Genomic DNA, 15,313 nt, shown 5'->3' with positions numbered 1-15,313 from the left:
CAGGCGTACGGGGCTGGAAAAGACTGACCGACCGCTTAAGAGAAAGACTGGCAATGCCCCCCGCTTTCCCTCTGCTCTGGCAAGTCTGACGGCATCTCCCACCGTCAGCTGGGGCACAGCAGCTTCTCCAGCCCAATACCTCCATCTAACCAAGAGCCAGCAGATCAACACTGCACAGGACGGTAGTGAGGGGCTGGTGTGAGGACCCCCGGGCTGGAGGAGCCGGGGGGGGCTGCAAGGCAAGAGGGGGCACTGGCAGAGCTGGCGAGGCCAGAAGTTACTGCAAGTTGGCAATGTGGTGCATTAGTAGAGATGTGTGCATAGGGGAAGCCATCTAAAGCTAAGTTTAGCTCTAGTCAACACCATCAGTCTTTCACTTTCATGAGCACTAAAATTGACTGAAACTCACTCAAAATATGTATTTTTAAAAATGGGAAAGGAAAAGAAAATGTCCGGTTCCTGTAAGATGATCAATAACAGCCAGTGCTAGAGATGACTTTTTCAGCCACAGAGAAACAACTGTTATTGTTGAATTGCTCGGGAACTTTGCCAGTGGACAAAGATAAACTAATAATGTCAAGGAGAGGAGGGGTGAGATTGCTGAAACCTTAGCTACGGTAAGAAGGTTGATGGAAACGCTTTCAAGGGGCATGTGGCAGGCCTCACAGAAAGCAATCAACGCCAACCAGGCACGGGGGAAAGCGAGGGGTGGGAGAGCACACACCTACGGCAGCTCCACGCTGCTGCTGCTGCAGCTGGTCAAACAGGGGTGGCACGGGATGCCGGATCGACCTGCTTCAGGGACTAACCCGTGGCATGCCAGAAAACAGAGGGCCTGGCCTTTTGCAGGTCCCTCCGTACAATATGTCGTTGCCCTGCACCGCAACTCGGCTTCTCCCGCTCCCACGTAGGTGCGAAGCCCAGAAGGGTGGGCACTGTTGGGCAGGAGCAAAGGGCACCCACGGAGCAGCCCTGTGGCCCCAGGAACGAGTCACCCTCCGTTACCGGAGCTGCTTCAGACACGGCATCGCTTAACGCTGCAAAGCAGCCGCTACCAAGGCTTCATTTCTGCAGCTGCGACTCCTGTCGCCCGGGGCTCTGCAGTAATCGATTGCAAACCCATGCATCACCCAGAGCATGCGACCCTGGTGGACCCACCCACTGTATAGCATCGCGCTGAGGGGACTTTTCTCCGGCTGCCAGAGAGCCAGCCCTTAAAGGGGGTCCGCAGGCTCTTCCAGGGCAGTTTACAGCGGTTGCTAGGTTGCTGAGTGTAATAGTTTTGACTGTGAAGGGCTCCAGGGAAAACGGGAGCAGTCACAGGGTCGTAGTTCCCTGAGTTTTTGCCATTTCATCCTGGACGAATAGTAAATCTCATTCCCTAAAATAAAGCCCTTTGTATTTTGTGAAGCAGTGCACCGAGGGCTGTTTCTCACAAGACCCTGTTATTCCTAGAACACCAGCCACATGACACCAAGGCACAAATTTGGGCCACGGTGTCCACTGACAATAAATGGAAAGGCCCTGGACAGACCTCAATTTGTGCTTGGGAGACACAGGCTGTTCTGTCTAATCCTGACCTTTTCAAAGTTTCCAAATACTCACTTCCATTGCTAAAGAAAAATCACGGCACGTTTTGGGTTTTGTGCATTTTGCTCAAAACTTCCCAGAATTCAAGGGATGACAGACCAAATCCCAAACCAGCCAGTTCTCTGGGTGATGCTACAGGGTTTGGGGGGAGCTGAGCCACGGCGTGCCGGAGGGGCTGGCCGACGGGCACGGAACCAGCCAAAGCAAGAGTCAAAACCAAAACCCAGGAGTACTGATTTCCAGGGCTGTCTTCTGACCGCAAAATGATGTTTCCTAGCAGCTCACGCTCCTGTCATCAGCAGTGGGGTAATTAGACCTGCCTCATCCTCATATACTTTTGATATATCACTGGGTCATCACTGGCTGCCTGACAAAGGAAGCTGGTGTTTTGTCCCCTGTGTTGCGGAAGGGGAAACTGAGGCACAGAGGAAAGCGAAGTCACTTACCTGAGGTTATTCAGCAGACGAGTGGGACACCTGGGACTAAAACCACGAACTTTCAAGAGCCCAATGTCTTTCAAGTCTCAGGGTCAGCAAATATTCAGCTCTGAGTACAGGTATCAGTTGCTAGTTTTACGCATGGGGAGGGAGGGATTCTCCGTTGCAGCATTTAGGACCCTGCAGCCCACACTGATTTGGGCCTTTTGGAGGCTGCAGCCTCATCACTTTCAACAAGGAGAACTCAGACCCCGCAGGGATGGATAGAGCCTCGGGTTGCCACATCTGCGATGGGAGTTAGGGCACACCGACTCTGCAAGCATCCCATCAAAGCCTTGCACCTCTGACCTGCCAAAATGCGCTTTTTAGCTAAGAAGTTGTTCACATGGCCCTCTCCGTCCTCAGCCTCTCTGCTAACAGAGATGCTCATTTGACGCTGACGCTCGCTTCTGCAAGGGCACCTCAGCCCCAGTGCCCCCCGGCTCAGCACGCCCAGACCCCAGAAAAGTCACCGTAAGCACCCGTCGACCGCTCAGCCCCACCGGCTGCCACGCAGGCGGGAGCCCACGTCTCCAGGAGAGCCCAAGCCCCTTGCTCCCCTCCCTCTCCATGTTTGTGTTGCTCTTTAAATGGCTTTGTTTTGCTTAAGCATCCCTTTTAAAGCAATGTTTAGCTTCCAGTTGGAATGAGCTCCAGGAAGCATGGCCGGGGCCCTGCCTGGAACAACGGCCTGTAATTTACGGTGAGTTATGTTTCAATTACCTCGGTGTTATAGCGTCTTGGTGAGGGCAGGCATTATGTCATGTCAGGGATACGGGCGAGGGAGAAAATACAGACGCTCCCATTACAGCCAGTGATGGAGCAGTTTTAATAATACTGCAGGAAAAAAATAAAGAGAAGGGGAGCGCAAATGACTTTCCAGCCATACCATTACTGCACATTAGTAACACGGCGCAGCCAGGGAGAGAGAGGGGGAGAGGGGAGTGGGGAAAGGAGAGGCACAGCTGAGTGACAGGGGAGAGGAAAAGGGAGAGGAGATAGAGGGGGCAGAGAAAGGGAAAAATAGGGTGAGGCAGGAGGAGAGAGGGAAGGATGGAGAGAGGGAAGGAGAGAAGGGCACCAGTGGAGCAGGGAAAGAGAAAGGCAGAGAGGCTGAACGAGAGATGCGAGAGGAGAGGCGGCAGGAGAGGAAGGACGAGGTCCTCGGTGAGTTACAGAGGGATGTCGGCTGCCTCAGCCCCACAGCTCTCCCACCCCACAGCCCGCTCCCGTGCCCCCCGTACCTCCGCTGGCCCTGGCTCACCGGCTGGCTGCGGGGAATGGCGAGGCAGGCGAGAAGCTGCAGGAAAGGAGAAGAGAAGCAATAGTTATTAGGCTTTTGTGAACGATATTGCTTTGTTGCTGGCACAAAGCACTCGACTTTCCAATAATAACAATCTACTTTTTTTTTTTTTAATCAAATTTCCTTTGTCGTTGTGGCTTTCTTTAATTTTGTTTCGGCAGGGTAAGCCTCTCACTTCCAGCTTACTGCCTCAATCGCCGCTCTGCCTTACTCTCAGTCACTCCTGCCCATGTGTGCCAGCCAGCTCTCTCCTTCTTTATTTTCTTGACACAAATGGCAGTCATTGCTCAGAGAATGTGCTGGGTAAGCCTGCTTTGTAATTCAAACCTTTTATTCAGGTTACCGTTATGTACTAAAGAGGAAAATATGTATTGGCTAAACAGCCTCCTTACCGATGGTCCCTTGGCTGGGAGGGGAGAGCTTGGGCACCGCACCTCACGTGGACCTGCTGCCTCCCTGCCCCGCTCATCCCTCGCCTGGAAATCCAGCTCATCCTCACTGCCATCTGCCTTCCCACCGCGGGGAGAAAACCCTCAGGTCAGAGATGAATTTGTGCCTTTCTGTGAGTGCTCATACTCGACAACGGCTTGCAAAAGCCAAGAACTTTGGGCATATCAAATAGTAATTTGAATGAAACATGAACAAGTGAAATCTTGCCTCTGCCTGGGTAATTTATACCAGTATAACTACTGCAGATTAGTACTCCACTAGTGTAGGCTTATTCTACCAATGCAATACCATAAAGTCCCAGCGTACCTAAGGCAGGGATTTCCCACCATCACAAATGGCTTCATGTTGCGATACCAGTAAAAATAAAAGCTGTCTCCCTGGCCCTCAAATTTAGGATTTCCAGAACGCTGTGTTAATAGAGAGCAGGGATAATATTGCAGTGTTTCAAGTTGTGCACCTGCAAGCCTTTCAGTACCGTATCCGTACAGTACCAGTGAACGCAGTTGTGTAAACGTGATCTGAACCAGGCGCTGGCACACGGTGCCACGTCTCTTGTGCACACAATAAGGAATGCAAGCCAGCCTTGTGCCAGTTATGAGAAAACAGGACACCAAAGGATCTGGTTTAACGTTGAAAGAACACGCAGAGACAAGCCCCGTTCCAGTACGAAGCCTGCAGAAACATTTCCCCCACCAACACGCTCTGACGATCAGCGTGAGTTTGCACTGTATCAACAGCTTGCCACCGTGTGACTGGCATTTTTGCCATTCAGGTACAAAGATCCCAAATGCTGGTTCTGCCTACTGGTGAACCTCGCTGCAGGCTTCCCAGCCCTGCTGTACGGCGTGCTGTGTGTTAGCCTGTTTGCAGCTGAGGGCTGCAGTTTCCAGAGTGGTACTTCTTTGTGATGCTCAAACTTCACTTTGCAGCATCAAAGCGGGGAGGCGGTTGTGCCGCCCTTCTGAAGGCAGCCGGGGAACGCTGCGGTGGGGCACATACAGCGCAGGTAGGAAGATTTCAGAGGTCAGGGGACTGCTACCAGCAATTTAAAGTGGATGCTCCCTTGAAACATTCTCTATCCCCTGGATTGCCCCAGTTTTATAGGAGGACACACACAACAGAGGAAAGTATTAAGGTGGCCTGAGTTCTGTATTAAGAAGTTTACCTTTTCTGCTTGTCCCCTGATAGCGTGGATGATTTTCTGGTCAAACTGGACTTTTTTGCCTGGACTTTTCAGGGAAGATTTCTATTTTGTCCCTGGACCTCCCTGAAAAGGAGACCATGGTCTGCCTTATATTGTCTGAGGTGTAATCTGGAGATTGTTGTTCACTTGGAGTCTCTTTGCCTCAGGGAACGTTTCAGAGGAACTTACATGGCAAATGCATCTAGTCTGCATTATAAACAGGACATATTTCTCTTTTCAAGTAGAGATTATCTTGTTTACTCACTTTTTTATTTATCTGGTGCCATGGGGATACCTCTGCACAGGCAGGTAGGATGCAGTTGTACGCAGAAAAGGGCAACTTCATCCAAGCAGTCCTACCGCAGCCCCTCATTTGTCTTGCGGCAGATTTTTAGCTGTGAGAATCTGAGAATCTCTTTCTTCCCTCCATTTCTGAGCTCACAGATGTTAAACACAGGCGATGCAGATCTGATGGTCTTGTGGTTCCAGCTTCTCCTCTTTGTTTCCAGCTGCTAAATCACATTTAAAGATGTTAACAATACACAAAATACCCCCAGCATATGAGTTCTCTGTGCAAGTGATCACTGGAGCTGTCACAGGGGTATTATTAAATTGCCAGGGAGAAGAAACACATCCCCCCTGGTTCTGAATGGAAGGGGAGGCATCTGTAAGGCAGCCTCTCAAACAGGAGGTGGCCCACGCTTTAGAATATGTTGAGGGCCCCCACACAGGAAAACTTTATTTTAGGAAGCACAGACTAAGCAATTCACCTGTACTGTGTCTATTGGTTTCCGGAACTCCACTGTGGTTAGTCATTAAAGTCATATTGCAGCCCAGTTCTCATCAATGGATTTTTTTTTTTAAACACAGCACGGCGACTAGTGTCTTTACCTGCATAAATTTCCATATGTTTTTTTTTTTTAACCTAAACCATGAACCGCCTGCGGGATATGCTTTTGGGACGATTGTGAGTAAACACGTGGGTAGCGGCATGTTTGCAAACAGCTAACGCTCTGAGACACCAGCTGATGGAAAAGCGGGTCCTGGGGCACTAGGGGAACTACAACAGAGATTTGTTGGGCAGTGGGGGATATCGCTTCAGTCCTTTTCACGCGGGAGAGAACTGGCCACGGATGTTATGGGAGGGCTGTCTGTCACAGACGTAGCGGAAGAATTCGGAGTTCCCCTTTCCTCCTCCTGTCCATAACAATATTCCCTCACAACTCCAGCTTGCCGTCCACTTGGCTGCCTGTGGTTTCTCTCGAGACTGCAGGATCAAAAGCTTGCACAGTAACTGGGTCAGAGAGTCTCCTTAGAGGAGACTGTGCTGTGTTTCTCCTCGTTCCAGCCACCATGTTAACCGAAATGCAGTGAACAAGTGGAAAACGTGGTGTCAGGTAAAATTATCAGGCTTACAGCTGACTTTGGAAAATTTGGGAAATGAGGAGTGGCACAAAATTGACTGCTTCGAGAAATTTAGAACGGTGGATCCTAAAAGTCCTTCTGTAGCACAGCCCTGCCCCATCGCTTTGGTTTGTGTAATAGGATGTATTAGTATCCAGTTACAAGCCAAAGTCCACTAGGGAGTGGAAGTGTGAAGCTTAATACAGTATCACAGAAATGGAAAGCCTCTTTAATGGTACAGAAGGGACTTGCACTTGAAAGCATTTAACAGAGCCTTGGTAAGTAAACTGTAGTAATTGAGCTAGCAAAGGCATTTAGCTTGAATACTTTGTATATGTATAACAAAATCAAATAAGCACCAGGAAGAACTATTCTTCAAAGCAATAATTTGAAATGCTTCTATTCCCTCTCCAGACAAAGAGCACTTACTTGTTCCAGCGCGCACACTTCATTGTGCCATGTAGCTACGGCGACTCCTGGTTTGCGAACACAAAAGGATTTAAAACACAATGCATTAATGTCAAGCTTCATACCTGCAGTTATTTCTAGTCCACCAGGGAATACAGCCCTCCAGTTCCAGAACTTCAAACTGAGAACTCAGCTGATCGTGGCATCCTCTGGGACTAATCCTCCCTCTGCTTCTCTCAACTCCAACTCTCTGCTTTCCCTGAGGATCCCTGTTTATCTGGAAAAGAAACTGGGGTGCTGAAAGGCATGGGAGGGGAGATAGATAGATAGACAAATAACAAGCATGAGCAAACTGCCAAAGAAAGCTTCACTGTGGTCAGTTGTATGTCAGAGACAGAGAAAAAGAGAGGAAGAGAAGAATGAAAGCTAAGGACAATACAAGCTTTAAGGATCTGACCTCTATATCCAGCAGAATTTTAGTGTTGAATATAAGAGGTTGTCAACGGTCTTAATAACAGCTGGGTCAAAAAACACCCATTGGGATTGTTTGTTTTCCTTGAACTGAACCCTGGGATTTTCACTAACTAAAATTTAAGAAGGAAATGGAAGCAAAAAGCAGTGTTATGCCTTGGAAGCTGCTGCAGGGCCTTATGGGGGTTGAGCTTTCCTCCATTCTCCACTGGGAGAGGGTCTTCCTTAGAGGCGAGCCCTAAGCTGAAGGTCTGAAGAACTGCCCTTGCCCCTGTGGCACCATATTAAGTTCTAACTTTGCAAGGTTGAAGTAAAATATTTTAAGTGCAGTGTTTGAAGTGGAAAGTGGAGATCCAGTTTGAAATTTTAAGTGGAGAAGTTTTTCATTTTTACCCTTTTTTGGTAGGAAAACTTCTTGTTTGGGGTCAGCTTTACATGAAAAACTGTGGTGAACAGGAACTCACTAGGCATGAGTTGGGTTTAACCTATCTAGGCTCCTTTGACATTCAGGAGAATTCCAGTTCAAGAATTTTCATCTGAACAGGAGGAAATGGGAAGAAATTATCCACTGAAAAAAGAAGAATAGAACCTTTAACCAAGTTTTGGGCACAGATTTGTATGTCCATGTGTGAAAGGTGCTGAGAAGTGAATAGAAGACAAGGCATGGAAAAGGATGAAAGCAAGGAGGAGAAGAGATGTAGACAACAGAGAAGGCAAAGGATCTAACATGATGCAAAGATGGAGGCTCACTTCAGAGAGAAGACTTCAGGAAAAGAATCAGTTGCAACCCATGTTGGAAGCAGGGAAGACAAGAGACAAAGGAGTGGCTTTATCAGACCTTCAGATGCTGTAGGAACATGTGTCTTACCAGCTGGGAAAGGCACATCTTCAGACCTGTACAGCAAGCCTAGCTTTTGCAGTAAAGAGTATTCCAGAAAATGTGGACCACCAAGGAGCGATGTTGATGACTGGAGAGCAGAGTGCCATAGCTGAAACGGTAAGAGCAGAGCCGAGGATGAGACACTAGCTTTGAGCCCCTTTATTTAAATAACCAAATAAGGAAGAATCCAGCTTAAGCTACAACATACTAGATTATTCTTATACAGGTACATGCAACAAAACAGTGTGATGGGAGAAAAAGGAACACGAGATCGTTAACTGCATACAGCTCTCCCACTCCCCCAGTTAGCAAGGCATGCAGCTATTTGAAAAAAAATTGGGGCCCAACTGTTCTTTCTCTCGTCTTAGTGAATTTTCTTACCTCCACTGTCCCAACCCACCACCCACTTTCCAAGAAAACCAAAGCTCCAGTGATTTGTTTGTAACATTTAATTCTTACTTGAAGAGCTTATGTTACCGGTCTTAAGGAAAACAAAGAATGCTAAACAACTTAAACGGCCAACAACTGACAAATAGCAAATAATCAAAGCACTCAATTCAAACATAAATGAGGCCAGGGATTGCCTATTATTCTGTCTTTGCACACTACCCAGAAAACAGGCAGAGGGGGTGCATTCTTGGTCAATCCCTAGGCACTGTCATAATAAACATGATTAATAGGCTATAATTTACCTGCACAAATAATTCAATGAACAAATGCAAACAACAAACAAATTTGGGCAGCTGCGATCAGATCTTGAGCAGAATAAAGCAAATTCACTAAATAAATTGGTATCAACTAGTCCTAGTAATTGCATTCCATCTCCCAGAATGGCTCCTGGATTACTTACGGAGCCCAAAAGCCTGCCAAGCATTTTACAGGCTGTGTCCATTCGGTGCCTGTGAGAGTGGATTCACTGCCTACACCCAAATCACTGAGCACTTGCATTTGCATTGACATTTTTATGGGGCTTTCTAGCTTCGCAAGTGTTTTCTGAGGGGTGAAGTTTAAAATAGCTCTGGTCCTCTTGCAATATTCCTGATTAAGTAACAGGATCAGACTAGGTTTTGCATTCTTTCAGCCACAGAAATGACTTACCGGGGGCATTAAAATAAGACCCCCAGGAGAAACACACGCACAGGTTACAGATAAGCCCTCAGCACTGCATTAGCTTGCCTTGTTATTTGCTCTCCACGTGTCTCGGTTGTCCTGGGTTTTAAGCTTGAGTCACAGCCCAGCAGAGACCCTGGAAGTCTGTGCCGTCTTTAGCCAGCTCTGAGAGAAGCGAGTACCTCTCCTCCACAGACCAGAGCTCTGGTCTATTTTGTGACGCCCAAGCAGAGCTCTCGTTCTTTGGAAGAAATGCTGAACGCAGCTTTCCTGGGCCGTGCATCCTCCCTCCTCCCCGCCTCAGCCAGGCAGCAGTGCCGAGCGCGGTGGGTAAGCGCAGGTTCCACGACAAGGTAAGATAAATGGAGAAACATGCGCTGCAAGAGATGTTTATTGAGTGAGATGCTAAATGAATAACCCAATCAATGCTGTAATATTTAATTCGATACAAACTTCAGATTGAGAGTGTTCCCCATTCATTTTATGCTGTCACAGAAATTGTCGTTCGTTAGAGCAGTGCGCTATCATTAAGGGGAAGAGGTTTCCAGCAGCGAGGGGCTGGCTCTGGGCTGTGCAATGGGTACAGCCTTTGTAAGATGGTGAGCGACAGAGAGTTCGCTACTTTCCTTCTCTGCTAGGGCCTTTGGGGAAGGTGGGAGACGTTGTGCTCTTCTGAAATGCTCCCACCCTCTCCAAAGCCTTGTGCCAGCGTAACATTTTCTCCATGTGGCCGGGAGCCCTTTGCAGCTGTGTCTATGCCCTGGACTATTTGGACATGCCAACCATGAGTTTAAACTGCCCTATTCTCTCCCTCTTCTGGGCTCCCAGTTCCCTGCTGGGACACTGCCACCGCTCACATTCTCAGCAGAGAGCTGCAGTCAGGGACGGCAGTGGCAGGGGGAAGCGAGGAGCCGTGACTGTGTCCTGGGAACTCGGGCAGTGCCAGCCATGCAGCAAAAGGAGCGAGAGGAAGGAGAAAAACTCTTTTCCTGGGCGAAGTCCTGGACCGTCGACCTGCCCTCGCCACGTGCCTGCTCGGTGTTCAATGCACACATCTCTTCAGCACCGTGAGGAAACCGCAAGGTCAGGTGCAGCGTGCCAGCATACCCTGCTTGCACTTGGACTAGCTTGCAGGCAGCCCTGCCTGTTGGCATGCCGTCGTGCCGCACCACCGGCACAAAGTGCTCACCCTCGAACACACGTGCATTGGGATGTCATGGCAGACGTTGCCAGCTGGCTGGGCACCCCTTGCTTGTGACAGGTGGCACGTTGTCTCTAAATCATCCTGGCCATCGTTATTCAGTGCACCTGGCACCCTGTCCCCCACATTTATAGCTGCCACTCTCATAGATCTCAAACCATCTGGTACAGCTCTAACTTGTCCTGTGCTTGATCGGATTTCCTGAGCGTAATACTTGACCGAGTGATGCTTGCAACTCCTTCCCTGTCCCACGCTGCCTCTGATGGTTGTTATTCTCTCTGGCCTCTGCCACTGGCCAGGTTGTGCCAAGATCCAGGATAACGTTTAAAGCACGGCATGGCATGGCATCACTGAAGCCCCATTCTCTGAACTAGCCTAGTCTCTTTTTCCTAGGGATTTACATGAAAGCAGCCCCAGGTAGTTCAATATTGGTTTCCATGCGGGTATTTGAGAAACGCATTCATTCCTACAGGTGGAATACCTTCAGTGGGTGTCCTTCAAAGCCAACTTCACTCTTGAAGTGATCCCAGTTAGCTTATTCATTCCCTTCCTAAAGACCTTCATTCTTTCTTCTGCCTCTCTCTTTGCTCTCTCAGGCAAGTCCTTAATTATCCCCCCAAGTGTTACTCAGGTGAAGCAGCTGAAAGCTGTGCTTTACATGTCCTCTGATTACCCGCAGAGGACTAATGAAATAAGGACAGATTTAGCAAGTCTGGATGCACATGTGTTTGCATGCTCATTTAGTTCTTTTAGTTCTCCCCTCACAAAGGAAACCAAATCCTGCTGGCACCTGGTGAACTTCTCCACTGCTTTTGGGGAGCTGACACAGGCACAGCGTACGTTTCTGTCAAGCCTCAAGTGCTCTGAAGGTTTCTAAATCAAGATAATTTATGAGGAACTGTTTTGAAAGGCGAGCACAAAACCTCCGTATTAATTGGGGGTGATCTGGAATGCAAAGCTTATGTCAGTGTGGAGATAACTGTGAATACAAACAGAAGCAACACCCTACTCCCCTTTCCTATTTAATCTATCCATCCATTCATCCATTCTAACTCTACCTCCTCTTCTCACTTCTCTTATTTTTATGGCTGCAAGAATTCATGTTTCATCCACATTTCAAAGGCTGGTGAGTAACCAGAACTTTGTCGGCATCTTCATTTTAAACTGAAAAAACAAACAGCCCCCCCCCTCAGCCCCCCTTCTCCCAGTCTGTTCCTGCCAGAAACATAGCAACCAGCACGCACAGCTTTCTGCAGGCAGCCTAGTTTGCATTTAATTAGTTCTGTGATATCCTAAACTTCTTTCAACCTCCGCCCCCAGAACATCGCTGTAGAAATCCTCACTCCGGGAATGGCATGATGGAGCTGTCAAAAACCCAGCATCTGTGCCAGGAAGTGTTTAGAGCTCTTGGATTCCTGAATCGGGACATGACTTGCCTGGAATATACTATGCTACCAGGAAAATGAAGCGATGTAACGCTCTGCAGAGGAACAAAGATAGATAGGAAATCTAACCCCCATTTTATAAGCTGGGACATATAAGGCAGAGATATGAAGCTACCTGCTCTCAGAGCATCTGTCTGGCGTATCAGTAGCCACTCCAGGACAGGCACCTGCTCTCCCCTGCTGGGAGAAGACAAGGGTTTTCCAAGGTGAGGAGGAATCTTGTGGGACAAGCAGTCCTAATTCCTAGCATCTTCTTTTCACAGCCATGCATCCCTGTGCCAGCTGTGAGTAGGACTTCGTGAGTCTCATTGCAACAGGGCTTATATTCTCGTGGATCACCTTTAGGTACTTAGTCCAAGGGCACTGAACAGAAAAGGCAGAGTATCTTAACACTGGAGGGAAGGGGTTTGTATGGACCAGTACGGTAATGCCTTCTGGGCAGCCTACACTTTGTCAAGTGAGAGTGCTCGGGACCCCGATCAATAAACCCCCCTGCTTCACCTTGCAGAAAACACCACCTCCAGCTCCATGCAATTCCCGTTAGCTCCACCGACTCCAGCCCAGACCTGGGCCCTGCCACCAAGGCTTCTGCTTGGACACTGCACCAGAAATTACCGAAAATGGCAATGCGATCAGAGGGTGGCTGAATCGAGCTGGCTGCTGGGGATCCCCGTCCTTTCTATTTTCCCTCTGCAGTCCTGAATGTCCACCCACGGATCAATCATTCCTGTTCTCCCCTCCTCCAAGACGACAGGGGTTTCCCAAGACGGTGTCAACCCCAGTGACTGTCCGAGGTGGCCGCTGACACAGCCGCCGTTTCTCCCCTGGGCAAAGCCTCCCTTTTCTGTCTGCTTAACCCGTAGCTGATAAGTGCCAGCCACAGGAAAGCTTCTCCCAGTTGCCTGCATTTCTGCTAGCCACAGCAAACCCGAAAGCTGGAAAGCAAGCAGAGCTAAAGCAGGCAGAGCTAAAGCAGGCATCGATATTTTTAATCACTCCGTCAGCCCACTAACCCTCTTTGATGCTTCAACCAGGCTTACGGTTGGCAAGAGCGTTGCTGACAACGGTACCCGCACGTAGAGATGGGTCCTTTTTCTGTATGTGACCGGTGCAACGGAGCTTCTTGCTCTGGCCATTCGCAACCTCTCGGCACGGGAGGCAGCTGCATTCACCACCAGGACTCTGCAAATTGAAGCGGAGGGAGCATTCGCCTCGTTCAACAGTTCCTCCCTCCCACCCCCTGCCACTCTGCTGCTGTTAAGCTCACTGCAGTTTCAGCTGTTTTATCATCTCATTTGCTTTCTAATCTGACACCAGCCTGCCATGCAGCTGATCAAAGGCAGAAACCAGAGTGCAGCCGGGCTGAGCAGCCCCAGAATTCAAACAAACATGTCACTTCCCATCTCTATATGTTAGACAACTTCACTTCTTTCTGTTACTGCCTCTTTTAATCTCTCCCTCCGCACATACACACACCCCTTTGCTTTCTCTTCATCCTCTACATTCATTTCCCATGCCCACATGCTGTCACCTTTTACCCTTCCTTTCTTGATCTTTCCCATCACTTTTCCCCCTTTTCCCGTTGCCTCCAAAGTCTCTCTGTCTTCACGACTGCTCTATTTCCTTCCTCCTCTCTCTTCCTACTCTTCTCAGCAAGTTGACAGTTTTACTTGACTGCTTCAGCTTCTGCCTCTTCCTCACTCTTTTTGGAGACTCTACACCGTTTCATAGGAGTGAAGTCGCTTTTTGGGGTGTGGAAGTAAGGTCCCAGAAGGGGTGTTGTTTCCTTCAACTGACTATTATTTGTATCAATATTATCTTTACGCATGTCCCCTGAATCAGTAAATGACCTCCTACCATGAAGTCTTTCATGGATCAGAAACCTCTCAGCACTTGAAATCCAGTGTAGGGCAGAAAGAAATTTGGAGGTTCGTTCCTGCAAGCAAGCAAGGAAGGAAGAAAGGAGAGAGAGCACAAAAGAGGAGACAAAAGAGAAAACAGAAGAAAAGAAGAAAGAGAAAAGCAAAATGCCAAAAGGTATTTTGGACTTTCTCGAGGGTGGGGATGACAGGCAGTAAATACAAGCAGTTCAAATAGAAAACTTTTCATATAATGTTGCTGAATTCCATTTTAAGGTAATCCTCAAATAACTCTTGCATCTCAGGCTGAACTAGCAATCCTTGGAACGCCTCTGGTAATTCTCTCCATCACCTGCACAGGACTACAAATTACTCTTAATTCTGGATTTGGTCTCACATTTCAATATTTCAGTCTGCAACCAGCTATCACTCCAAATTGGGAAGGAGACCAGTTCAGACCTGTGTAGGTTAGGAAATGAGTGTTGAGTCTGATCCCTTATGGCAAGCCCAGGCTTTTGTCCCTGATGGTAGACAGACCACATACATTAGAGGAAGGCATAGGAATCACATGTGAGACAGGTGAGATAATTTTGCCTCTACTTCCCTACCCAATAGGGCTCAGCTGAAGCTTCAAGTGTTGGAAATGATGTTCCAAGGCTCAAACTAATCTGCAAAATTTGTATTGAGATCTGAACATCTCTGAGGTCTTCAAGCAGGCATTTTGGTCTACACCCACCTTGATTAAAGTATTCCTGGATTCAATTAACTGAAATATAATGGGATTATTTCACAACACGCAATCTGATTTTTTTTTTGGTTACAGTAAAGTGAGCGAGCGGTGATTACAGGGCTTAATACAGCAGGCCTTGCTGTTCCACTGGAATCAAAAAGTGACATGAAATTAGGTCAGTTTAGCCAGAATTTCTTGGGGGAAGCTAGGAATGGGGGAAAATATCTCTGGTTTTCCTTCATAAGATTCTTTTTCATTAGATAATTCCAAAAATGTATTCCATTGCATATTGTATAACAGAAGAAGAAACAGTTTAAGTGAAAGACACTTCATTTTCATCAAAATACACATTGAATCCAGTGTTAAATACATACACAAAATCGTTTTCCCAGAATATTCTCTAATAGAAAGCATCTTACAAAAATTAGGGCTTTAATTCCAGTTCCACCTCAAGCCCATATTTCAAAAATCTGAATCCTGGGTGCGGACAGTCACGTGTTTTGTTTTGATCAATACTGCCTCTTGGAACGATGGTCAGCACAAAGACCAGGCTCAGGGTTGGCAGCAGGCACCCACCTGTGTGACGTAGCTGCATCCAGCCTGCGAGTGAGTTCCAACACACCGATGGTCCATGGAGCACATTTGGAAATTCCACCAACCATCTCGCTCTCCCACCTTGGTGAAATGAAATGGTTGCCCTCCACAGGGGCCAGCGAGAAAACTTCCACTTCGCTCTCTAACTTTAGACCACTTTTCGATTAAGTGCCCATCCGAGGGCTTTGCTAGCTATGGCAGTCCCAGAG

The 15,313-nt window shown here is 48.0% G+C and overlaps 1 long non-coding RNA gene across 1 annotated transcript; it reads right to left on the bottom strand.

Moving 5' to 3' along the window:
• Positions 1 to 123: 123 nt before the first annotated feature.
• LOC115343961 lies at positions 124 to 8,264 on the bottom strand. The gene is made up of 7 exons (XR_003924348.1): positions 8,154 to 8,264; positions 6,940 to 7,091; positions 5,268 to 5,514; positions 3,311 to 3,366; positions 2,790 to 2,903; positions 2,037 to 2,066; positions 124 to 280 (listed from the first exon to the last, which is right to left on the bottom strand). It is a non-coding gene; the product is annotated as an uncharacterized LOC115343961 (long non-coding RNA).
• Between the last annotated feature and the right edge of the window lie 7,049 nt (positions 8,265 to 15,313).

The sequence above is a fragment of the Aquila chrysaetos genome, chromosome 7 (assembly GCF_900496995.4).
Source record: "Aquila chrysaetos chrysaetos chromosome 7, bAquChr1.4, whole genome shotgun sequence".
Lineage (NCBI taxonomy): Eukaryota > Metazoa > Chordata > Aves > Accipitriformes > Accipitridae > Aquila > Aquila chrysaetos.
The sequence above is the reverse complement of the archived record's forward strand: the minus strand, read 5'-3'. Positions and strand labels throughout refer to the sequence as shown.